Genomic DNA, 27,707 nt, shown 5'->3' with positions numbered 1-27,707 from the left:
TTTCTGGAATTGAGAAGGATTTGTTTGACGTACGTGGATGAGCCAATGTTCGGGGCATAGATATTTATGATTGTTATGTCTTGCTGATTTATGCTTCCCTTAAGCAGCATGTAATGTCCTTCTTTATCCCTTCTGACTAGTTTTGGTTTGAAGTCCACATTATCTGAAATGAGGGTGGATACTCCAGCTTTTTTGCTGTGTCCGTGTGCATGGTATGTTTTTTCCCATCCTTTCACCTTTAGTCTATGGGTATCTCTTTCTATGAGATGAGTCTCTTGCAGGCAGCATATTGTAGGATTTTTCTTTTTAATCCAATCTGCCAGTCTATGTCTTTTGATTGATGAGTTCAGGCCATTAACATTCAGGGTTATTATTGAGATATGATTTGTATTCCCACTCATTTGACTCATGTTTGTTTTTTGACATGATTTGGTTTCTCCTTTATTTGGCTATTCCTTTAGACTAGTTCCTTCCGTTGCTGATTTGCATCATTGTTTTTCATCTCTTCCTCATGGAATATTTTCCTGAGAATGTTCTGTAATGCCAGCTTTCTTTTTGTAAATTCCTTTAGCTTTTGTTTATCATGGAAGGATCTTATTTCGTTGTCAAATCTGAAAGTAAGTTTTGCTGGGTATAAGATTCTTGGTTGGCATCCGTTTTCTTTCAGGGCTTGGTCAATGTTGTTCCAGGCCCTTCTAGTTTTTAGGGTCTGGATTGAAAAATCTGCTGATATTCTTATTGGTTTCCCCCTGAATGTAATTTGATTCTTTTCTCTCGTGGCCTTTAAAATTCTGTCTTTATTTTGTATGTTAGGTATTTTCATAATAATGTGCCTTGGTGTGGGTCTGTTGTAATTTTATATATTTGGAGTCCTATAAGCCTCTTGTACTTGGCGAAATGGTTTTCCATTTCGTTCTTCAGATTTGGGAAATTTTCTGATATTTCATTGAATAGATTGTTCATTCCTTTGGTTTGTTTCTCTAAGCCTTCCTCAATCCCAATAATTCTTAAATTTGGCCTTTTCATGATATCCCATAATTCTTGTAGATTCTGTTCATGATTTCTAACCATCTTCTCTGTTTGGCCAACTTTGTTTTCAAGATTAAATATTTTGCTTCAATGTCTGAGGTTCTGTCTTCCAGGTGTTCTATCCTATTGGTTATGCTTTCTATGGAGTTTTTAACCTGGTTTATTGTTTCCTTCATTTCAAGGATTTCTGCTTGTTTTTTTTCAGTATCTCTAACTCTTTATTGAAATGATCTCTTGCTTCCCTTATTTGGTCTTTTAACTGTTGATTGGTGCGATCATTTAATGCCTGAATTTGCTCTTTCATCTCCTCATTTGCTTCCCTGATTGTTTTAATTATGTACATTCTGAAGTCCCTTTCTGATCAAACTCAGCACCTTGTGATTACGAGGCAAGCACTCTACCAGCTGAACAAGCACTCTCCCCAGCCCTCTTCCCTTGTTTTCTCATATTGGTCAGATGTCAGTGGGACTCTGAGATACTGCAGATTTCCTCTATTGGCTTATAGTGTCCCTGTAGGTTTCCAGTTTATCACCTCCCAGCCTTCAGTACCCTGAAGTCTTAGAGGAACTTGATAATGCAGTGCTTCCGAAGAAAGCTGCCCCTAGCCCCCTACTAGTTCCAGGGCTTGGAGCTGGCTCTGTGCAGAAAGGCTCTCACTGGGGGGCCTGAACCATGCAGCTGGCCATGTGGGAGGAGCCCACTGCCAGAGTGTGCAAGGCTACCTGGGGAAGACTCTAACTGCCCTGCCCAGCTCTGATAAGTCTCCTCTATCCATGCCTGCTTCCCAGGCCGAGCTCCACCCAGTGGGGGAGACTCACCCCGTGGCTCTATTTTAGTCCAAGTCTCTCAACCTCCCCTTCTTGATTCCTGGGTTCTGGAGCGACTGGAGATGCAGTCACCCTCTAGGCCGCCATCTTGGATCACCCTGTGGAAAGAGCCTGCGGCCGGAGGGGGCAGGGCCTCCTGGAGAAGTCTCTGGCTGCCCTGCCCTGATCCCAGAGGCTACTTGTGGGTCAAAGCTCTCCATTGGCTCGGGGACTTGTGACTGGCTCTGTGTAGAAAGGCTCTCACTGGGCGGTCTGCTCCGAGAAGCTAGCCTTGAAAGGTGCCTCCCACCAGAGGGGCCAGGCTGCTTGGGGAAGTCCCAGGCTACCCTGTCGTGGTCCCTGAAGCCACTTGCGGGCCAGAGCATGCCGTGTTGGCTCCAGGACTTGGAGCTGGTTCTGATCAGAAAGGCTCTCACTGGGGGGCCTGCTCTGAGATGCTGGAGAAGCTGGTCCTGTGGGAGGGGCCCACCGCCCGAGTGCTCAGGGCTGCCTGGGGAAGACTCTAGCTGCCCTGCCCTGCTCCGATAAGCCACCTCTATCCGGGCCTGCCGCCCAGGCCGAGCTTTACCCGGTGGGGGAGACTCACCCCTGGTTCTATTTTAGTCCGAGTCTCTCGATGCCTCCCCTTCTTGAATCCTGGGTTCTAGAGCGACTGGAGATGCAGTCACTCTGTAGTCCGCCATCTTGGATCGCCCCCCTCATTGGTATTTTGATGAGGATTACACTGAATCTGTATATTGTTTTTGGTAGTATGTCAATTTTAACAATATTAATTCTGCCCATCCATGAATATGGAAGGTCTTTACTTCTTTGGGGTCTTCTTCAATTTCTTTCTTCGATGTTCTATAGTTTTCATTATAAAGGTTGTTTACCTCCTTGGTTAGATTTATTCCTAGATATTTTAATTTTTTGAGATTATTGTAAATGGAATTATTTACTTGATTTCTTTCTCACACGTGCAAACAGTGATAATTTGAAATCTAACTTTCCTACTTTTACCCCTTTTATTTCTTTCTAATACAGTGCCTAATTTCTAGCACTATATTAAATAGGATTGGTGAGAGTGGACATCATTGTCTTGTTCCAATTTTAAAGGAAATGCTTTCAGTTTTTTCCCATTCACTGTGAGGTCGACTTTGGGTTTTTCATGTATAGCCTTTTTGATGTTAAGGTAGGTTCTTTCTAGCCCTAGTTTCTTGATTCATAGAATGAATGGGTGCTGAATTTTGTCAAGGTCTTTATATTTATTAAGATGCTAAATGATTTTTTTTCTTTACTATTTTATGTGGTGAATTACACTTATTGATTTGCATATGTTGAAACATCTCTGCATCTCTGGAATAAAGCTAACTTGTTCGTAATGTACAATCTTCTTAATATGTTGTTGAGCATGATTTCCTGATAGTTTATTAAGAATTTCTGCATCAACATTTTAGCAAGGCCCTAAGCAACTCAGAGAGGCCAATTAAAATATAAAAATGGTCTAGGGATGTGTCCCAGAGATTAAGTACTCCTGGGTTTAATTCCCAGTACCAAAAAACAAACAAACAAACAAACAAAACCAAAGAATTTTTGCATCAAACTTCGTCAGAGATATTGGTCTGTAGTTTTCTTTCCTTTATTTGTCCTTATCTGATTTTGGTGTGAATGTGACACTAACTTCATAGAAGAAACCTAGAAGTGTTCCATCCCTTTCTATATCATGGAATAAGTTAAGGAGTAGTAGCATTAGTTCCTTCTAATTCTAACAGTCCATTAGAATTCAGCTGAAAATCCATACGATCATGGGTTTTTCTTTGTTGGAAAGCTTTTTATTACTGCTTCTATCTCATTATAAGTTATTGGTCTTTTTTAGGTTTTTTCTATGTCTTCTTGACTCATTTTTGGCAGATCACATGTGTCTAGAAATGTATTCATTTCTTCTAGGTTTTCCACTTTATTGGAATATAAGTTTTCAAAATAGTCCCAAATGATCCACTGGATTTCTGAGATATCTGTAGTGATCTCTCCTTTTTCACCCCTAATTTTATTAATTTGGGTCTCCTTTTTCTTTTTGTTAGTTGACTAAGGGCTTATCAATCTTGTTTGTCTTTTCAAAGAACCAATTCTTTATTTCATTGATCCTTTGTATTTTTTTTATTCTCAAGATCAATTATTTCAGCTCTGATCTTATTTCTTTTCTTCTACTGATCTTGAAATTGGTTTGTTATTCTTTTTCAAGGGCCTTGAGATACACCATTATGTTGTTTATATGGGATCTTTCTCATTTTCTTATATAGGCACTCATAGCTAAAATCTTTGCTCTTAGAACTCCCTTCATAATGTCCCAGAGGTTCTTGTATACAGTATCAATTCTCATTTGATTCTAAAGAATTTTTAAATTTCTCCCCAATTTCTTCTAACCCCCATTCATCATTCAAAAGTGTATTGTTCAATTGTCAATGTGTTTATAAAGTTTCTGCAGGGTTTTGTCTTGTTGATTTCTGATTTCATACCATCATGATCTGATAAGATGCAAGGAATTATATCTTTTTTTTTTTTTTTTTTTTTGCCAAGAGTTGCTTTGTGGCCTAAAATATGGCCTATTTTGGAAAAGGTTCCATTACCACTGAGAATAAAGTGTCTTCAGGTGTTGTTGGATAAAACATTTATATAGATGTCTGTTAAATCCATTTGATTTATAATATTTTTCAGGTCCAAAGAGTCTTTACTGAGTTTATATCTGGATAGCCTATTTAATGGTGAGAAAGGTGTGTTGAAATCTCCCAATATTATTGTTTTAGGGTCTATCACAGGCTTCATTTTGAGTAGCATCTATTTTATGTAATTAGTTGTATCCACATTGGGGACATAAATATTTATTATTGCTATACCTTCTTATTGTATTGTTCTCTTTACCAGTATGAAGCGACCTTCTTTGTCTCTTCTGATTAATTTTGGTTTGAAGTCTGCTTTGTCATATATGAGAATATCTACTCCTGCTAGATTTTGATCTCCAGTCACATGATTAATTTTAGTTTGAAGTTTGCTTTGTCATATATGAGAATATCTACTCCTGCTAGTTTTTGACCTTCATTTACGTGGTGTATCAATTTCCATCCCTTCATTTTCAGTCTGTAGCTATCTTTGACTGTGAGTCTCTTGCAAACAAAATATAGTTGGGTTTTGTTTTTTAATCTATTCTATCAGTCTATGTCTTTTAACTGAGTTGAGAACATTTACATTTGCTGTTAGTATAAAGAGGTATTTATTAATTACTGCCATTTTGATTAATTAATAATGTTTAATTTGGTCTTGTTTCTCCTTTGCTTAGCTACTCTCCAAGTGAGATTTGTTGTTTTGTGAACTCTGAGTTTTGTTTTTTTATTTCTTCTGTGCAAAGTAGTTCTTTAAGTAAGTTCTATAGTGCTGGCTTAGAGTCATGAATTCTTTTAGTTTCTGTTTACCTTGGAAGGTTTTTATTTTATCTTTGATTTTGAAGGATAACTTTGCTGGATACAGCAATCTTGGTTGACAGTTATTTTCTTTTAGGACTTGTAACACATTGTGCCATTCCTTCCTGGCTTTTAGAGCTTGTGTTAAGAAACTGGACATGATTCTGGATTGGTTTACCTCTAAATATGACCTGATTTTTTTCCTCTTGAGGCTTTTAAAAATTCTATTCTTATTCTGTATGTTAGTCATTTTAATAATAATGTGTTGTGACGAGGTTCTTTTTAATTTTCTCTATTTGGGGTTCTAAATGCCTCTATTGATAATTTATGTGTGGAGCAAGGTGTGCTGTATTTGGTTGAGTTTAGTTCAGCAGAAAAGCCTCTACCCTGAAAATTTGTAGTGTCCTGGTAGGGTCCCAGCACCTCACAAACTAAGGGGGGAACAAACAATAGCAACAACCAGTGTAAATAATATACAACAGTAAAATACATACCTGGTTCCTACTATAACATCTACAGCATTAATTACCACAAAAAAAAAAAATTGGTGGGGTCAGCAATTGCCAACAGCAGTAATCATGAACTAGATCTGACATTAAAAAAAAAAAAACAGGTGTCAACTATGGCATCTGCATCAGTAATATTTTCAATATCATGAATGGTAGAGGCAGGAGTTATATAAACCAAAAGATGGTAAAAAAATACAATTCATTAAGAGAAAAGAAAATGTGATAAGAAGGTAGAAGAGACTACAATCTATAAAACTGAACAGAGAGAACACAGAAGAGACATAGCAAATGATGGTTATAAGGCAAGAGGAAAAAATAGAAAAAAATGAAGTAAAGGGAGAGAGAAAGAGAGAACAAGAGAATTTGACTGTTAGCAGGAGGAAAAAAGAGAGAGAAATGGAAACAATAAATGAAAACAAAACAGAAATAAGCAAACCCAAAACCCTAAACCTCAAAAGATAAGGCAAGGAAAAATAATTACTTGTTAAAAAAATGCTAAAAATGGGGAAAAAAAGAAACAAATATGTATATGTATACATGTCTATGAATAATTCAGCATAGCAAGAACATCAAAAACAACAAAAAAAAAAAGAAAGAAAAGAGTCTTAATGAAAAATGAAGAGAATGTCTCCGCTGAGGTATTCAAAATATTTGCCAAGAATGGATATTCCCTATGACTAACTGCTCTTTTTCCCATTTCTTCCTGGACTATGTAGGGCAGGGACACACACACACACACACACTCACAAGGGATGGGGGTTTTTAACCCCTTCCTCTTTTTATGCCAGTTGAAGTGGCCTAAGACTGAAGCTGATTGCAATAGCTCTCACCTTCTCTTCTCACCACTATAAGGCAGGATGGAGTGGAAAGTACTCAGTTGGAGTTTATTCCGCACAGACCAGATCAATGCACTCCCAGATTGGGGCCGTGGCAGAGTTCTATGGGAGGAGTTCCAGCTGCTGGGGCTTAGGTCTAATCAGACCTTCAGAGCTATGTTGGGTGGCATCTGCTCTGGAGAGATTAGATCAACACACTCACTAGGGCCCAACAGTTGCTGATCTGTTAGGAGTCTGGATCTCAGAGGCCTCACAGAGCAGGAAAGCCAATCCTCCATATGCTCTATTGCCCACTAGAACCTTCTCAGGCTTAGTCCCTGAGGGTATTCACTCTCTCCTTCCTGTTCAGATTCCTGATCTGCTTCAGCAGGTCACAAGAGCCACCCAACTCAAAGAGAAAGTGAGTTGTGCTCCCTTTTTCCTTTTCTGACTTGACTCCCCATGTGTACAATATTCTCTGTGCCTGTTGCACTCATATTCTGCTAGGTACAACCTAGCAAGGTAAGGTGCTTACCAGGACAGTATGTCAAGGTTTGCTACAACCTCCCAGCTCCCATAGCAGCAGGTGCAGTGTGGCAACATCAAGAAGGTTATCACCTCAGTTCTCCATTGGCCAGTTGAGAAACACAGAGCACTTTTCAAACACTGGCTGGTGGTGCAGCCTTTAGATCAGCTAAGTTCAGGCTGCTTTTCTGATCTTGGGTTTTTGAGCACCAAATCTGTTGTGTTACTCTCTGTTATTCCTCCCCTCTGTATGAACCAGCACTGTTGCCACTGCCTGCTGCTACCAGCTCAGCTCCACTGTATGCTTTCTTCTTTGTTCAGTGCACCCAAATTTCTGAATCTCTAAGACACTCTGACTGTCCAGTACTGAATTTTAGTGAAATCTTCCACCCACCTCACTAAGAAGCAGTACTCTTGCTGCTTGAATTCCAAGCCACCAAGCAACTAATGCAGCCTTCCTCTAATTCTCCATCTTTGATTTCTGTGAAGAGGCACCTTTTAAAAAGTCCTCACAAATGTGCTTTATAGGCTTGTAGCAGTCCTGCATGACTTCAAAATGATCTAGGAGTATCAAATGCCTCCAGAGTAGAATGGAAGGCCCTCCATCCCTTTTATCATGTCAAAAACACAGTAACAACTTTTGGCCAAGGAAAGAAGAAAGTGATCAAATGAAAAGGTCATAGGAGAATGGTGTCTGAGAAAGATGCGAATAATAGGAGATCAGAATGAAGCAGAGGCAATGAAACAACAGGTCTAATTTCAGGCTTAGGTTTATTTTATCAAATGCAATAAAACCCCATTTGTGTAAACACATAACAAAGAATTTATTGATAAAATGCAGTAAAACCACAGAATCAAAGTGAGGGGGCTGGGGTTGTAGCTCAGTGGTGGAGCACTTGCCTCACATATGTGAGGCACTAAGTTCAATCCTCAGCACCACATAAAAATAAACAAGTTAAATAAAGGTATTGTGCCCATCTGCAACTAAAAAATATATATATTTTAAAAAGCACAGTGAGTTAAAATACTAGCACATTAGTAGTTTTCCCTTTTTCTGACTCTTCTCAGTTCACCTCTGTATATCTGCTCTACTCTTTAGTTTCTTTCAAAAAACAAATTTCTCCTATTCATTAAACAGATACTAGCAAAAGATGGTCCCTCAGCCTCAAATCTATGGGATGTTTTCATGAACTCACTGTTCTCTGACCACCATGTCTATAGGTTTGGATCAAATTGCCAAGGGACAAAACAGAAAAACTCTACTCATTTGCATACTCAAAATTAGCATATCATGTACAACCACAAGAATGGAAAAGTATACTCCTTGTATGTATATATGTCAAAATACATTCTACTGTTATGTATAACTAAAAAGACCAAATAAAAACAAACAACAAATAATCAGCATATACTTGCTTTATGAAGAGAACATTTCTACCAACCTTGATGAAGACAGTGAATGTCTATACTGAACTCTACAGATCCACTTATAGCTGTTTCCCAACCACTGAGCCAGAAAGCAAGGAACAATCAAGACACAAGCTATTTTATATAAACTTTCCCCCAAAGTGATACATTTATTGATGATAAACATGAAATAAACATGCTTTAATCTTCCCTGCTCTATATAAACTATTGGACTGACAGACCCAGATATGTAATTTATCAAAGAGGAAATAACCATGCTTCTTAGATAGAATGCCTAAGAAATGAATGGATCTGCAACTTAGGAAAATGGGTTATTCCCCTTTCATTCAAAAAAAAATGCGTCCTTCAAATTAACATGTTATGTTTGATGTCTAGGTTGAAACTTGTTACACCCAAAGCATATAAAACGTTAGGCCATAAGAATTGATCTCTAGAGTGAGAACCAGTGTGTGTTTTCCCCTACTTCCTATCTTGACTGAAAGAGGACATTTGTCTGCCCTGTACATGGACCACTGCCCCCCACCCCCGTACTCCGCAGAGTCAAGAAGTACTGGTATTCTCTGGCTGGCCTCTCCCAGTTGCAAGTCCTTTACCCAAACATTGGCTATTTTCAGAGATGCTTGTGGAGAGGTAGTGGGATCTGAGCTTCTAAATACCAGCCCTGGGATCTGACTCATACCTAAGATATGCAGAGGGAACCCAGGGAAATGATCTTCCGTCCTTGGCTGTTCCACTTTAAACAGTTCGTGGGGAATCTCCCCTTCCAGATTCAAGAGCTAAGCAATAGAGCTGACCCTGCTTTTGTTTCTAAGACTCAAGAAATAAGGGCATTGCACATCCCTGGGTGCTGGCATCTTCAATCTTAATTCCTGTGTACTGTTTGTCCCTTTCTCACCAGACCACAAGGGTCAGCTCATTCTTGATGGCAGAAGCAAAGTTTCCATTTCTGGAAGAAAAGGAGGGCATATTATACTGAATAAAATAGCAAGAGTACTATTGAAAATTATATGTTGTTTAAGTAAGCAGCACATAATACATTTGCCTTTTTTCATTAAATTGGTTATTGTGGTTCTCTTCAGACCCTTGTCTTAATCCTCCACTTGGAGAGCCCTGGTCCCAGTGATACCACCATTTACCAGTGACAAGTTCTGCTTCCTCAAATGTTGAAGTTTAAACATTAGAGAAGCACACCAAGGCAAGCATATTAAGCAGGTTTTATTTAAAAGTAGTAATAAAACAGACTTCTCCTGAGGGGGAGAAGTGGGCCATGGCTGATGTTCTAGAATCCCAAGAAGTGAGCACGCCGTACATCTTTTATAGGTTAAGGTCTCTTTTGTTCACCAGTTCTCTCCCTGCTTATCTCTCCTTCCTGCCTATGTGACTAGGCCTGGTTTTGCTGGTGAGATACCAAGAGTGAGAAGCTGATGGGCAGGGGGAGGGCCAAAGTGATTCACCCAGGTAAGGGCCCAGGGGGCATTAATCAGCAGCTCCTTGCCTGTAGTCCCTGACAAGGGCAGGTAAATTTGGTAATCAATGGGTTCCTGAGATCCTTGGCATTCCATTCTCCCAGGGGCAGTCTTCAACTTCCGGAGACAGATGGTTTTCAAGGCCTCCATTTCCTCAACCGGATCCCGTTTCTACACTAACTGCCTGTCCCCAGTTCTGGCTTCACCAGGCCCATCTCAGGGCAGAGCTGAGAAAGGTGGTCTTTAACTGTCCACAACTCACACCACTCCTAATGTGGGATTCCAAGTAGATGTTGACACAGTCCCTTTGTTATAGTCCCCACAGGGTATGCTACTGTCATTTAAGAGACATCTGGCTCTTCTCCATGGACACATTTGTATAGGCATTCACCTTGCTGGTAGAAGAGAAAGTTGATGTGATAATCCACTATTAACTGGAGCTACAAACTTGAGCAGAGTCAGAGACTGGCAAGAAGAAACAGGTAGCCAATGGGCAGGCAGTGAAGAATGAAGTATCCTTTATTGACAGGATTATGTGGCAGGAAAGCACACAACAGGGCTTGGATAGATTAAGGGGAGGATTGGAGATAAACAGCAGGCTATTCAACTTCCTGAACAACAGACCTCAGCCTGTCCTACTATGGAGATAGTGAGGAATGGGTCTCCTAGGCAACGTAGGCCCATGAGCTCAGTGGCACTCACAGGCAGGCATCTACAAGCCTGCTTCTACCCTTGCTTGCTAATGTTCATGCCATCCAGCTATACTTTCTTTCACTCTTCTTCACTGCTGTCATCTACTGTGTTCAGGTCACTTTCTAGCATTGAGTAAACTCCTTTCCACTCTAAATCCTGAGACATTTCACTCCCTATGTATAGAAACCAGGGAACAATATTACTTCATGATTCTTGTATGTCTTTTGCTGCACTGATCTTCAGACTTCTAGCCCATGGAGCTTCTAGATTCTAGAAATTTCACTCAAGTAAAGGTAGAAGGCAAAAATTCCAGTTTACTGGAGGGGCTCAAAACGCCCCATCATCTATTTGATTTTATGGCATAATTTTTAAGAATCCTGTGAGCCATATATGTGGGGGAAGTTTGTTGGGGGTGGCAGGATGTGAATATTGAATTAACATAAGTTTTATTTTCCTTGTCTGAATTCTTCATCCTTAGGACTTGCAGATAAAACATTGAGATCAAGTTCTCCTTTTCTACCAATAGGTGGCAGTATTGCTTTGAAACAAACAATAGCAATAACTACAAGTGCCTTTTTTGTTGTTGTTGTTGTTGTAGTTGTTATAGGAATTGAACCCAGGGGCCCTTTATCACTGAGCTACATCCCCAGCCCTTTTTACTTTTTGAGATCAGGTCTAGTGTTGCCCAGTCTGGCCTTGAACTTAACAATCCTGTCCAAGCATACAGAATCGTTGGTATGTTGCTGGCATTACAGGTGTGTGTCAACATGCCCCACACAGGTGTCATTTTTAAGACTTCTAGATCTATGTCTTTATTTCATTCCTAAATTCTAGGCTTCAACATGCTCAAATACAAATGGCAATGGAATAAATAGCATGAGATGGTACTTGAAGAAAATTAATGAGGGCTCACCAATATCACTTACTGAGAATCTTCTTCCTTTTAGAAAGAATTTGCACGGATTTCTCTCCCCTCAGAAGGCCTCTTTCCTATCAAGTAAAGTTAAGAGTGATGATAAAGGCGGAAAAATAGGCTCCATATTGCAAGTGATAAATGTACTTCTCTGAGAACCTCCAAATTGGGTTATATTCAATATACTGATCTGCCAAGAGTTTATCCTGAAAATGAAGTCATATAAAGTTTCTTTTAATTGTTGGGATAGGACCAGAGTCAGGAAATCCCAATTTGTTCCTTCCCCCTTAATTTTTTTCCACTGTGTGTATATACACCCATGTAAAATCACCATGAATGAGATAGAGAAGGTTTAGGCTAGAGATGTAACTTGGTGGTAAAGCACTTGCCTAGCACATGCAAGGCCCTGGGTTCCATGCACAGTACTTTTTTTTTTTTTTTTTTTTTTTTTTTTTTTTTGTGCTGTTGTTTTTTTCTTTCTTTTTTTTTTTAATGGATATAGATATTTCTAGTACCTTAGAAAATGTCCCTATGCTCCCTTATTTCATGATTCTAGGAAAATACTATATTTCCTCAAATAGTTTGTTTAAAACAAAATAAACACGCAAAAAACACAAGGAAGTAGGTGGTTGGGGGAAAATTACTTACATTATGCATTGTTTGAGGTCTCTGCATTGCCTTGAATGGGAACTTTGTGTTAGAATTTTTTGGAGATTCTATTCAACTCATGGGTCATTTCCTTCTCTGAGAATGACTTTCTAATCTACCACATGGGCTTCTAGGGATCATGATGGTAGTCTGTAATTCCCTACCCATCTGGATATAGTTGATTGGAAAAAATGATCCAAGATAACCAATTGGTTTTTTTTCCCCAGGAATTTGTAATTAAGACAAGGGTAGTCAGTCAGTGTTTCTGCATGGTTATAATTTGTGTACTTGAGAGCCATGTGGTGCCATAAGAGCAGATAGGTAGAGAAAGTTGAAACAGAAGAAAAACTGTAAAATGGACATAGGTTTAAATGTGTAGATAGGCGAGAGAGAGGGGGAGAGGGAGAGGGAGATAGAGATATTCTGGATTCCTAAGGAACTTCCAAACCAGTTTCTTTCTTGTGGACTAACTACTAGTTCTTAACTGTGTCTTTTAAATTCTTATAATGCGTTTCCCCTTCTTTTTTTAGGTTTTTGTGTAAAAAAATAAGATGATGTACATAAAAGGCTAGTATTGGAACCAAGTGCTCAACTAGTGATAATAATGATTACACATCCAAAGCCCATGGTCATACCCCCCCCATAATAATGTCACAATTTTCATTACACTATTTAAAAAGTCAATGGCACTCTCTAGATTGCATATTAATGAGTATATGATCACTCTATAAAACTTAGAAAATACAGATAAAAATATATCACTCAAAATTCCTTCTCCAACTGTAATGACTCTTAACATCATAGTACAGGTTCTTCAAGATCTTTTCCCATGTAAAATTGTCACATCATCACATACAAACATGTCCAGCTTTGACCATATTTGTGAGAGGCGTTTTTCTTTAGTTTCATGACTGTGGATTTACAAAACAGAGACAATTCCTTGCACAAGTTAAAATAACTCTGTGGGTTTGTGAGGTTTTGTTTTTTTTTTTTTTTTTTTTTTTTTTTTTTTTCCTGCTGTTGTTGTCTCTTTGTTTGTATGTCACCAATGGCTTAAAAACAGGACATGGCTTTCCATGTATTTTGTACCCTTATTACATCCTCAAGTTTTAAGCCCTCAGTGATAAACCAGTCCAGTCCATCCCAGTCTTTTTTCTGAACATTTTCCATGTGGAGTCGTTAGTCTTGCTGCAACGTGGGCTGGATAAAAAAGGCTGATTTCTACAGCTTCAGGCTGCTGTCCCATACTTGGGGGCTTTATGACCCCTTGCTGTCCTGGGTTCCACTGACTGTTTTCTTTGTCAACTCTGCGCCAATAGAAACAGTCCTCTTTCTTAGATTACTCTCTAATTGCTGAAATCCACCTTCAAGAAACTTTTTAAGAAAGGGTATATTAGAGATAAAATTTCTACTCCTTAAGTATTTGAAATGCCTTTTCCCCTCAATTAAAAGATTGGCTCAGCATAGCAGTCTGGATTTTAAATTATTTTCTTCAGAACTTTGAAAGCCTTGCTTCATATTTTTCTTAGCAGCTCATGATGACGCAGATAAGAACTTTGATGCTAGTAGACTTCTCTCTCATATGAGTTGTGTTTATGTGTGTTACTGCTGGGTAAAAAGGAAAGTATTTCTTACCGTGGGAGGAAGAATAATGAACCCTATTCCCTCAGAGATGTCATGTCTGTGGCCTAATCCTAAGGATAAATGAAATTTTATTTTATATAACAAAAGGCATTTGACTGAGATGATTAGGATTGAGTTGTTGACCTTGAGATAGGGAGATTATCTCAGATTATCTGGGTGTACCCATGTAATTACATGAGCCCTCGAAAGAGGAGGACCTTTGCTGACTGGGTCAGAAATGAAACAGGAGAGTGAAGCATGAGAGGAACTTGAGCCACCACTACTGGCTTTGAAGACAAAGGGGACATGAACCAGAGCATGCAGCTTGACCCCAGAAACTGATAGTCCTGAGTCATTAGCCACTAAGACAATAAGAAGCTTGGACTACAATCTGCAAGGGACTGAATTCTGCTAACAACTAGATAAGCTGGGAACAGACTCTATAGCCTAGAAATCTTAGATCCTACAAACAGATCATGGAGCATGCACAGCCCTGAAAGCATTCTGATTTTAATCTAGTGAGACCAGTATTAGACTTCTGACCTATAGAACTTAATTTGTGTGTATTTTAATATTTGCATTAAAAGCTGCTGAATTTGTGATCATTTGTTACAGCATCAATAGACATTAATATATTTATATTTTGATAAATGCTGCCAAAATTTCATACCCAAAAAACTGAATTTATTTATACTTAATACCATCAGTTGATGAGAAAAACTCTCAAAACCTCCCAAAATCCTGAAAAAGATTTTATCTTTGTTTTCATTGGTAGTTACCTGGTTTTTTTAAAAACAAGTTTGAGCATCTTTTATAATATTTGTAAAACATATTATTTTGTTTGGATTGTACTATTTTTTATAACTAAATTGCTAAAATTTCATATTGTTATGACTGTGTATAAAATGTATCCCGCTAGGTATTTGTTAGACATTTTTAATTTAATGATTTATATCTCCTTTCTGCTCAAGGAATTATTTTGCATATTAACCAAGTGGCAGAATCTGCTATTGGCCTAACCCAATAGCAATATTCCCTGCCTTAGTAAGAGTATCTGACTTTTCATCTCGTCATATTGCCATGTAGAATGAAGGACTACATTCCTCAGTGAGTGAGGTGTAAGCAAAATTTTTGGAAAGTTGCTTAAAACTAGTTGCCTCAGCTTTAGAGGGCTCCCCCCCCACTTCTCTTTCTGACTTTACTTCTTTTTCTGGCCTGAATTTAGATACTATGTCTTCAGTTTCAGCAGCCATATGGGACCATGAGGTGGCTATGCAAGTAGAAACCTTTTAGTAAATGGCAAAAATGGAAAGTCATCACATACCTTGGAACTTCCTTTTAATTTTATTGAGTGAGAAACTTTTACCTTGTCTACCTTAGATCATTTTGTGATTTTTCTTTGGCAGGTAGTCAAATCCAGGACAAAAACAGAATCCTATACTGATAAATGTCTTTTATCTATTTCTCCCTCCCCAACAATTGTTATATTTTAGGTGAATTTCTTGATTTCATCTCTAAAATCTCATCTTTTATTTCTGTAATTATTTTATTTTCCAAGAGTATTTCTTTTTATAGCATAAGGTTTCTTATTTATGTATGTAATAAACTTTTCAAATCTAAAAAGTCACCAATTAGAAAGTCTCACCTATTTTGAAGAATAATTCTGTTCTTTGAATTATTTCTTTCTTTTGATGTCACTAATTTTTTCATCTGAAAAGGGTTTTCCTTTTCATGTTGGAGATTTTCATCTGACAATTAGAGATTCTTGGTTGTTGCTCACATTAAGAATGAGACAATAATAAACATTAATGCCATGTTTCCTGATGAGATGCATACTAAGAAAAACACCATCCCCATGTATTTATGGGGCATAGAAATAAATAAGCATTATGTTAAAATGATAATATTTCAAGAACCTAAGTTTACTGTACATGGAAATTTTGGTACATTTCTTACAACCTTCCTGTAAATCTAAAATTATGCTAAAATAAAAAGAGTTTACAAAGACTTTCTGGGAGTTGAGTGGGCTTGTTAGTGACAGGCTTCAGTAGAATGTGTGCAGGCAGGAGCCAGTTCAGACTCTGAAAACCCTCAACTGCTAGAATTAAGAGATATTTATGCTGAGAGTATTCTCCCTTGTCATCTGCCCTATTTTTTTTTCCTAGGCAGTGTTTAAAAATTATTTATACCCTCCAATTTTTCCTGGAGTAAATGACTATTATGGTTTGGATCTGGGACACCCCAAAGGCCCCGCGTATTAAAGGCTTGGTTTCTAGCCTGTGATGCTACTGACAGGTGGTGGAACCTTCAGGAGGTGGAACCTAGTGGAAGGAAGTTAAGTCCTTCCAGGCCTGCCCTTGAAAGGGATAGTAGGACCCAGACCCCTCCTCTCTCTCTGCTCCCTGGGTGCCTCTTCCATCATGTATTCCCACTACAATGAACCCACAGGCCCAAAACTATAAGGCCAAGCAGCCACAGATTGACACCCTTGAAACTGTGAGACAGAATAAAACTTTTTTCCTTTTGTTTATCTCAGTTATTTTGTCACAGGGATGGAAAGATGACTAAACACAATTTCTGAGGTCCATCTCATACTGTGCAAGCTACGGACAAAGTCTACAGCCTCTCTACCTGGAGCTGACCTTCTCAGTCAGCTCCATGGCATCCCCTTAGCCATGATCTTCTCTGCCCTGCTCCATCAATTTTGACAAGCCTCCAGAAATAATTAAAATCTCTTGCTTATGAATTATCCCTCTCATTCTTTTTTTATTATGTTATTTTAAATTTTATTCTTTATATATATTTTTTCCTGAGCATGTGCTTCATTAGCCATCTTGAACCAAAATTATTTATACAATTTAAAGTTAATTTTAATGTATAATTTATTACTCAAGGAACACAAACATTTTTTAAACATATATGACAATCTGAATATCTTCAGTTTTTCAATATTCTATATTCTCAAATGCTTTCTCAGGTCACTACAGATCGTATTGGATTTTCACCCCTTGGCATTTCTTGTCATTCTACTCACATGACCACTTAATAAAGTGATATTATTATTTTCATGTGTTGTTTTCTTTAGCTTGACCTTATGGATTTGGGGTTGTCAAAGCCAACCTTGATTATTTATTTCTTTTATTTTATCTGAAGGAAGGATATGCCCAAAACAACAGGCCACCCAGTACCTCACATGCCCCCTCTCCTTTCCCCAGCATGACTGATTAGGCCAGATATCTGTCCCTAATGGGCAGCCAATACATTGGTTGATCAGAGATGTTCTTTGGCGTGGTTTAACTAGAACAGATGATTTATAACAATCAGATTTCCTCCACAATTAATCCAAACTATAAAATATAGAAATTGTTACTGGTCAGGCATGAGAGTTGGAATAGAAAAGTGAAGGTAGTTTAATTGTTGAGGAAGTTCTTTGTAAGATGACAAGTAAATAAATGAAAATTAATCCTTAGAGAGATTAAAATGGTATATATGTGGGGAAAAAAGCCAAGATTAAGTGAAAAGGAGAGAGAGGATTTATCTTGGCTCTGAATAGCTTTCTAGTTTGTGTGAGGCTCAATTGCACAGAATTCTGTGATATATCAGTAACATTGACATAAATCTTTCTAACTAAGCTAGATTGGAAGGTTTCCAGTTTTTGCAGTAAATACATAAATACATTAACTTTATTATTTTAATTTCCCAGTTTTTAAAAGAGAAAGAATTCTTTATTAATAAAACTATGCATAAATATTAACATCTATGCTAATCAGTACGCAAATCATCAGAGAATTAGCTGAAGTTATTTTTTACAAGTTCTCTGATAAGATGTGAAATATTCCTCACTAATCCTTAACTGCTTTAAGTGAGTCTAATTCTGCTACTAGAGTTAAAATTTCTTCCATAGAAAACTTGGTGCAAGAGTTAAGGATGAGGAACAAGTTTTCCTTTGCGAGCTCTCCTGTAAGAGTTCCTGCCAACAACTGATTAGGGAAACCTGATGCTTCCTGCATTCCCTTCATTTGTCCAGTGGGTGAAAGACCCAAAGCCTTCAATGTGTTTCCATGTTGCCGTTGTGAAATGAGGTCTGTTATTTGCATCAAGACCTTTGAAGCTACAGTTTCTACTTATTTCTTTATCAAATGAATCAGCTATATCATGGGTTGTAGAAAGAGTGTGTTGAACTATAAAAGTATTTAACCTTTAATTTTGAAAGAGAGTTATAAAATACTTTTACTACAGTTCTCCAAAATGAGTTCCCAAATACAGGCATCATGTCTTTTAATTCCTTTGTTCCCTCCAAAGTGAATAAAGTAGATTCAGAGCTATGTAACCTTCAGCTATCCAACAATTGTGGTTGGATTGAATCATTTCAATTACCAGAAGAAATTTTTATTAAACTTTTGTGCCAAGTTTCAATATGAAAATACTTTTTAAGCAAAGTTTTGAAATAACATTAAATTTTTTGAATTGCAAAAGTAAGCAATTAAGAGTAAATTCCAAAACAAGCACAGCTCATTTCCTGTGAATAAGCAGTTTACTTTGGCAATGCATAAGCTTGTCTTGGGTGGATTCATAACTATCCTGTGCCATTGCTGTTCCTTCCCAGACCATTTAAAGATTTAATTTTTATTCAGCTGTATGATTTCTAAAGCTGAAACAAATTTGTTATCATATTGATTTTCCCCATTTTTAAAAAAGTTTATATTCATAAAAGAAAATTTTGAAAAATATGTTGTTTAGGAAAAAAATGTTATTCAGAATTCCATCCTCCAAGATCTACTTTTAATGTATTTTTCTAGTTATTTCATATCATAGACCCCAAAATACATTGTTTTCTGTATAAGATAAAAAGCTAATCTACATGGAAGGCTAAGTAATTTATTACCTATACTACAATGTTCCATTTGTTCATGAACTCACATCACACATACTTACTTTTGTACTCTAGGTCCAATTACTCCACTGGGAGAAATGATTTTGTCCCAATCACAGAACGTTCAGGTATGTATGTATTGAGGGAAGAGATAGAGGAATCTAAAAATAATGCTTCTCAAACTCTACTACACACAGGGATCATTTGGCAATCTTGTTAATATGCTGACTTTGCATTTTAACAAGCTCCCAGATTACACTGAAAGTACCTGTCTGTGGACATGTTTTTAGAAGACCTAAAAAGACATAGAACATGGGAATATTGAGGGAAGAAATTTTGTCTACCACCATTAAGCTACTGAGCAGTTACCACAACCCTAACCCATTTCTGGGAAGACATGGGACTATTTCTCATACCTGGAAAGTTTCCCAGTATGAGGGTGGAGTAGGGCTTATTTATTACAACGCAAATGAAAGTATTGAGCAACTATGATGAGTTCCTGTTCTGCATAGGAAAACTTCTGGAGATCACAAAGTATCCATTCATCTCTTTTTCCTTGATAGTAAACCTATCATATCTGGGTACAGCTTCCCAGAATATAGGCTACTTTTCCTAGCCTCAGTGGAAGCTGGGTATATACGGTCATGTTACCAAGTTTCAGGTAATGGCACCAAAGAAGAAGCATGTGAACAAGTCATGTTTTAAAAATGACAGTTAAATTACCATCATCATCATCATCATCATCCTTGTTAGGTTAAATTACAATCCAGGTGCAGTTAGCTAAAATCATCATCATCATTATCATCATCATCATCATCCTACTTAGGTTAAGTTACAATCTGAGTGTAATCAGCTAAAATGTAAATTGAAAGTTCCACTCCAAAAGTAACATCAATGATCCAATAGAAAGCCTATATCTTAGAAGTGACTACTCTGTTCCTGTCATTTAAATCTGGTCCAATACTGGATTCTGCTATTACTCAGTGAATTTCAGAAATGGGTTTTTAAGGGTGAATAAAATTAACAGTCTCCTAACTAGAATAATGAATCCTATAGGAAGTTTCATTGTTTAAAATAAAGATATTTAAAATACAAGGTTGGCTAAAATATTTTAGAGACACTTCACACCCTTGCATGAATAGAGAGAATTTGAGAAGCTGATGGCCTGTGCCTGCAGGAATAGTGCCTGTGACTCAATCTCTAAATAATCCTAGGTCCTGCCTTTGGACTGAGGGGCTTCCTGATACTAACTACACAGATAACAGTTTACTGCTTCTGGAATCCTGTCATGCCTACCTCAGTTGAATTTTCCATGCCTGGTGAGATTGGTAAGTGGAAGAGTAAGAACTGATACTTCATTGAATTAAAAGAATGAATCATAACTCTTTTTCTGCTTTCTATAAATAATTTTTTTTTGTTATAAATGTCTGTAATTTAGCAGGCTTTCTTCTGGGACTCGCATTCCATATAGCCTGGTAGCAAGGTTGGAGAGGCTACTAATACTTCTCTACCAAAAAGACTCCAAGAGTTGTGTGGAATGAAACAGCTTGGGTCAGTCCACATAGAGAGGCAACAGGATAGAAAGATAGATCTCTGAAGCCTATGAAGCCACCATAGACCTGCAAAATGCTCTCCTCAGACGTATTTTCACGTCATTAAGAAATAAATTTCAGCTTGTATCAGATATTATCACCTTACCTTTTCCATTACTTACAGCAAAATCTATCTGATAATCCTGCATGCCCCGGTTACCATCCCAGAGAAAACTTTCCCTGGATAGCTTTTATGATTTAATCTACCCTACCCCCTCTTTTCTGTAATTGAGTATTCTTTTCTACCACTTCCTCCCTGTATTTCCAGATACTCTGTATTCCCTTTGAATAAATACCAATCAGAAATATCTACTTTCCCAAGGAAGGGTTTTCTATAACATTTTTGAGTTTGTAGGGACTTAATCACCCACTTTACTACTTTGTGGGAAAGAGTCTCTAGTTTTAATTGTTTTCCAATGAGAGATATGTTAAGATTCAAACATTGTACTCTTAGACGTTATACTTTAGCACCTATAACTTTAAAAATAAAAATGAGGGCTGGGGTGGCTCAATGGAGGAATGCTTGCCTAGCATGCATGAGGCACTGAGTTTGATTCTCGTCACTGCATATAAATAAATAAAATAAAAGGTTCATCAACAACTAAAAAAATTTTTTTAAATAAATAAAAATGAGTACTCACTAGAGATTAAATATAATACAAAGCCCACATAACATGATATGGCATTTCTTTCCATTTTTAGTTATTTTCCTTATCTCGTTCTCTGTATTCATTTCACAATTTTTTATAAAGCAGCTTTATAAGATTACAAAGGCCTCATAATTGCATAATATTCAAGATTACACAACATGGTTTTGCCAGTTGGAATGTCTTTCAGAACTATTAGCATTCTTTGTCCCTCTCTCCCTACTGCCTTCCCTAGTTATTCAATAAAATAAGAAAAGTAACTAAACAAAAGCCTCACTCTTCTAAGTGTGTGTTATAAGCAGGGACTTGGAAACTGAGGTAGATTGCATTCCTTCCTTAAGGAGCATGCAGTCCAAAAGAAGAGATAAAACATGTAAAGTAGATAACTATAATATAAATGGATGTAATTCAGATAAATTATTTATTACCATAAATTAAGGATGGTTGCAAATCCTTTGTTATCTATTCCTGCTGTTGAGTCTAATTCCCCTTGCTTTGAATCTAGATTGGTCTTAGTGATTTGCTTAACTGATAGAATGTGACAGAGTGATGGTCTAGGAATTCTGTGGAGTCTCAGAATGCTTGCTATGGGGAATTTCAGTGATCACGTAGCAAGTATCTGAGGCCACCAGGCTCTAAGAAAGTCCAAGACATCCATCTGGTGAAACTGCACAGGCAGAGGATTAGGCCTAATTATTTCAACCATCTCAGACCAGGCACCAAACATGTAAGAAGTTGCCCTGGCAGCATTATGCCAACTCCAGCTAGAGCAAAGTGGAGAGCAACAAAGAAATGCAACAGCCAGAACTGAGTCCCTAGATCTACAGCCCAGTTGAACTATCCTAATTGACTAACTAGATACAGCTTTAGACAAGTTAGTCAACATGTCAATGCTGTAAATTAGTTAGCTCAGACAGGATTATGAGAGTTGTCATCTTATGTCTCTTTCCACGCTGGAATAAAGAAAATAGTATTGCAGAAAAGTGTTAGTATCCTGACCTGAGACTGCTGTCCTCAGCAAGGCCTGCTTGCAAGATCAGCTATTGACTGGCACCTTGGAACTTGACTGGCAAAAAGTATCTTACACTGTTATAAAATGTTGAATGAATAAAAGTGTCCCTCACTATGGCTAGACTATGTAAACAACATGGCTCATGCCGAACACTTCCTTTCCTTCTGGGAGTCTGGAATTTTGGTATGTGATAGACAGAGGATTCCTATTTGCCCAATCCCTGATTTAAAACCTTGGACAGCAAGTCTCTAACGTGTTACTCCAACAGATAACACTATGCCTGTAGAGCCACAAACTATTGTTGAGGAAATTAAGCTCTCCCCTGGGAGAGGACACTGGGAAGCTTGTGCCTGGTTTCCTCCTAGCTACCCACCTCCCCATGCTCCCATTCCCTTTTCTGATTTGGCTTTGCGTCTTGGCAAAGATAGCAAACCTTAGTCATGGGTTCAAATATATGCTGGTTCTACAAATTCTCCCATCAAATCACCAGACCTGGTGGTTAGTCTTGGGAACCCCTGACACCCACAGGGTTTTAAAAGTTGTTAGAGAAGATTGCTTTTCAACTTTCATAATAGGAGGTATCCTTAACTTTCTCACAGTCCTCCTCTTTCCCTCATCCTTCCCAAGACATTCATCTGATTTTCCCTATTCATTTTCCCATTCAAAGTCCAAAATGGTATGTGGAAATAAATATAATTGTCAGAAAGAACACTTTTAGATCCTCAGCCCTACAGAAACTGTAAAATTCCTATCTTGCAAACAAATATAACTAAGGTTTGCCTGCATTTTATTTTTTATCCAATTGAGCTTTCCTGATGTGGGTAAGTATAAAGGATTTTATTTTCTTGTGTTAAAAGTAGCACTGAAATTTCTTTATATTTACCCAAAGACTTATTTGGTGATGAAAAGTGTTTACTTTGCAATTACAAAGCAGGATTTCTTAAGTTTATGGCTAGTTACTAAAAAGAACAGATACCACAATGTCAGCAGGAATTTATACCCACCATGTAAAATCTGTACAGAATATTTTGCTATGCAGCACATCCATGTCCTGTTGTGTAACATCATGATTTATTTTCAGATTATTTTCTGGTATGTTTTGTGATTATAATTTGACAGGGTCGAGTGTCATTTCCTTAACTGTGGAGAATGAGAAGAGCTTAGCATTATGGTAAATAGAGTTCTTAGACTTAGCTCTAGAAATAAAGTGAACACCACATGCTTTAAGAATTCATACAATAAACCAGTAATGTGCAGGGACTCTGCTAAGCACTTTAAATCATATTATAGATGTAGGACTGAGAGTTAGTAGACCCAGTTCTGACTCAGTCTATGTTCTAAAGATATGACCTTGAAAAAGCAATTTATCCTTCCTGGATCTCTATTATACCATCTGTGAAATGAAGGGTTTGAGTGAATCATTTTTGTATCTCACATGTTTTGTGGTTCAATGAAGTGTGAGATAAGTTCCAAATGAGAGGGTACAAATGTGTTTTGTTGAAGGGAGATGTTCCTAGGAACTAAAATGGGAAAATGCAGTTAGCTATAAAAGAAGTTGGGGATGGAGCTTGAATGAAGGTACAGAGACAGAATTCACTCTGAGAGATCATAGGGAAGTGTCAATATGAAATAACAATGATATTAAGAATAACTAACTTTGGGGCTGGGGTTGTAGCTCGGTGATAGAGCACTTGCCTCGCATGCATGAGACCTTAAGTTCGATCCTCAGAACCACATAAATAAATTTAAAAAAGGGTATTGTGCCCATCCACAACTAAAAAAATAAAAATAAAAAAAAAGAAGAGCTAACTTCAATGGAGCATTAGCCATGCTAATGTTTGTCATCTCATTTAACTCTCAGAACCATATTAGGCATTGTTATTATTGCCATGTCACAGGAGGGAAAACAGGCATCAAAAGATTCCAAATTTACATGAGCTCCTGTAGCTAGTGGTAAAACCCAGAAGTGAACCTTAGCAATTTATACTCCAGAGAATAGCTTCTAATCTCTGCTAAGGTAGTCACATGTAAGAACCAGCAGTAAAATTCTCCAGAGAAGTACAATAGATTAATGAATTTGACCAGAAAGCTAGCATAAACCAAAAATGATAGGCCATCCTCTAGAATAAAGATAGATACCATTCATAGGGTGCAATTTCATGCTTTCAAACATTAGTTACGATCTCCATAGATGTTTTTGGCTTTGTTTTAAACTACTGCTATAGAGATAAGAAATCTAGGCTCAGCACAATTCAACTTGTCCAAGGTCAAAGTTGGTAGGTAGTATGGCTGGGCTTCAACTCTGACTTTGTCTGACTTCAAAGATCCTTCCAATTTATTCCACTGTGCCATACTGCGTTCTTAGCAAGGAAAAAAAACTTCAATATATTAAAACAACTGAAATTCTAGAATAGGGAAAAGTAGTCTGTAGTGATTGAAAGCATATATGGTTTTTTGACATGAGCGGATTGCCTGCAAAGGGTTACAAAGGACATTCTGGAATGTTTGTTTTCAGATGGGGTCTTGCAGTGTTGCCCAGGCTGGCCTCAAACTCCTGGAATCAAGTGATCCTCCTGCCTCCACTTTGCAAGTGGTTGGGATTACACATGTACACCACTGTTCCTGGTGATTTTATATCCTGATTATGGCAGTGATACATTTACATTATCTGTAAAATGCATTATACACTTAAAATATTTGTAAAATATCTATAAATACATTTATCATATGCAAATTGTACTTCGAAAAAGTTGATTGTTTTAAAAAGCCCACCTGAATCCAGTATTTTGTCCTTTGGATAGAAACTGGGGTCACTGACATAATATGTCCTTTTGTATGCATGAAATCATCATCGGGGAAGATATGAAACACTGGTCCTTAGCATCCATTTCAACAACCTTATAAGGTATCTTCCTATACTACAGAGGCTAAAAAGCTCAAAATTAGATTTTTCTGACTCCTTCATAGCTAGAACTTTGTGATTTAAAGGGATTTGAAAGGCAGCAATGAGGCCAGAGCCACCTGCCTGCTGTGATATTTGTTGCTGCTGGCAATTAGAGTCATGCAGTCATTGGGTTTTTCTGTAACAGCATTTCAACATCCAGTGTCCAGCTTCACAAGTATCATAGTTAGTGGCTGCAATGATGGCAGTAGCTTTACCACTCTTAGACTAAAACTCTGGCGGTGTGTTCAAGGATTCAAAAGTTTCCATGGAAGACTCTTAAGTTTACACATTTATGACCATAATGGGGTTATAGCTCCCCTGGCAAATGGTTTGATGGTTATCTCCGGGAAGTTATTTCTGCAGGCTCCATTTAGAGACTGCTCTTCCAGTTAGAACACCAAACCCTAGATTGACATCACCACACAAGATGGTATGGGTTTCTTCAGGCAAAATGGTAACCAAAATAATTATTAGCATCATCAGATTAATAGCAGCTTTTACTGAGTACTAACTTTCTGCTGGAGTGATCGAAGCAAGAGGCAAGGAGAAGACAACTTTATTCCATTTTCCTATCTATGAGCAGATTTGTCCCTTACTCCATGAATGAAATGGGGCAGGTCTCATGGCCTTTACAGTCATCCTCAGATCATAAAAAGTCCTCTGATTCTTATTATCCAAAATGACCTAATTTTATTCATTAAAATAACCTAATTTTAGTAATTAAAGTGTCCAATCCAGGATCAATATCACATAATCTAAAATTCTCATTTAGTTTAAATTTTACACTTACCTCCTGCTTGAGCTCCCTTTGGACTGGAAAGCCTGCCAATGAAGAGTACATTGTGGGCTTCTGCTCCTTGTCTTCATTCATGTTTGTGTGTGCAGAGGGGGTGTTGCCGGGGATTGAACCCAGGACTTTGTACTTACTAAGCAAGCACTCTACCACTGACCTACATCCCTATTCCTTTTTAAAATGTTTTTATTTCAAGACAGCCTCTCACTAAGTTGTCCAGTTGGGCCTTGAGCTTGCAATCCTCCTGCTTCTGCCTTGGAATAGCTAGGATTAGAGGCATGGGCTACTGCCATGTGGTAGTTCTGTGACTCTGTAAGAAGTTTCTCCTTCTCCCACTTCCCTTCTTCCTTCCAGTGTCTCCCTCTCCCTCTAGATTGCCTCAAGATTCTCTAAGTGTGGAATGCAACTGAGAAGTAAAACTGAGAGGATGGGAGAAGCCTTTAGAGTAGTCTGGGTGTACTCAGGCTTCAGAGCCCTCTGGGTATGGCAGATTCCCCAGTGCTGATTCTTTCTTTGCTTGGGTGCTGATATAGTCCTCAGAGAAACCCCCATTGCAGCCTTCCAACTGTGACTCCTTTATAGGCTCGTCAATGATGAATCCTCCTCAGTTTCTACCTTTGATAGTACACTCCAGCTTCTTTTGCCTGAGGTTCATCTTGGCAGGAAGCCCCCTTGGGCATTTCTTTTGAAATGACTCCAGGATAACTTCACCCCACAGGCCCACTGGACACACTGGAAATTTCCCTCTTCACTATTCTGCTGTCAGTGGGAAAGCATCTAAGCCCCTGCAGCCACTAGATAGGCAACTGCCAGGGGTCACCTTCACATATAATTATCCACATATAATTATCGAACATCAATTCTTACTCCCTTCATGGGCTCTGACCAGTGCCTTGAGGTAGCTGGAAGAACAATTTCTCTAAAAGAAATTCCCTTGACCTCATCAGCCTTGATTCCTTTTCCAGTAGAGATGGATGATTGCGTATACCAGCCCAAATAACTTTAGACTCACCAAGCATATCCTGCATGGGTTGTCTAGCCACTCACTTTAGAATGCAGAGTTATTTTGCAATTAATTACTTTGCTTTTGAGTTTATGGCCAAAAGACAGAAGGAGCCCCATTCTAATGCCACATCAAAACCTATTTGTATTTAAGTATCACAGCAACACTACCATGTAGTGATAAATGACCTCATTTTAGAAACAGATAAACTGAGGTTCAAATGGTCAAAATGGGGTTCCAATACAAATAAGTCTGACTCTAAGGCCTTTGTTATTAACTATTATAGTTACATAGTTACACCGACAACTGTTATGGATTGAATTATATGCCCGAAAATCCATCTCTTGAAGATCTAGTACTTTAGAATATTACCTGACTTGAAAATAGGGTTGTTGCTGATGTAATTAGTTAAGTCATGATGAAGTCATCTGAAGTAGGATGGACCCCTAATCCATTGTGACTGATGTCCTTTTAAAAGGGGGAAATTTAAACATACACCCACACAGGAAGAATGCCCTCTGAAGACTAGAGCTAATCCTTCCACAAGCCAAGGAACTACCAGTGGCCAGGAGAAAGACCTAGGGCATAGACCTCCCTAGTGCCCTCTCAGGGAGAATGGTCCTGTTGACAACTTATCCTGTACTTTGAGCCTCCAGACCATGAGATAATAAGCTACTCAGTTTGTATTGTTATAGGAGTCCCAGAAAACTAATAAAACTACTAAATGACAGCCATGGCAATATGACTGAAATTTCTATTCAAATATGCACTGTGTGAGAAAGCACCTGAGCTGCTCAGAGAAGAATAGGTAACACAGCAGCCAGAGTTGAGCCTGGTATGTGTCCATGCTGGATGACAGAAAATTGGGTTGATCATTAGCAATTTAAAACAGGCTAAGTAGAAAGCTTCCAAAGCAATTCTACTTCCTTTACA

This window comes from Sciurus carolinensis, chromosome 8 (assembly GCF_902686445.1).
Source record: "Sciurus carolinensis chromosome 8, mSciCar1.2, whole genome shotgun sequence".
In the NCBI taxonomy this organism is placed as follows: Eukaryota; Metazoa; Chordata; class Mammalia; order Rodentia; family Sciuridae; genus Sciurus; species Sciurus carolinensis.
Note: the sequence above shows the minus strand (reverse complement) of the source record.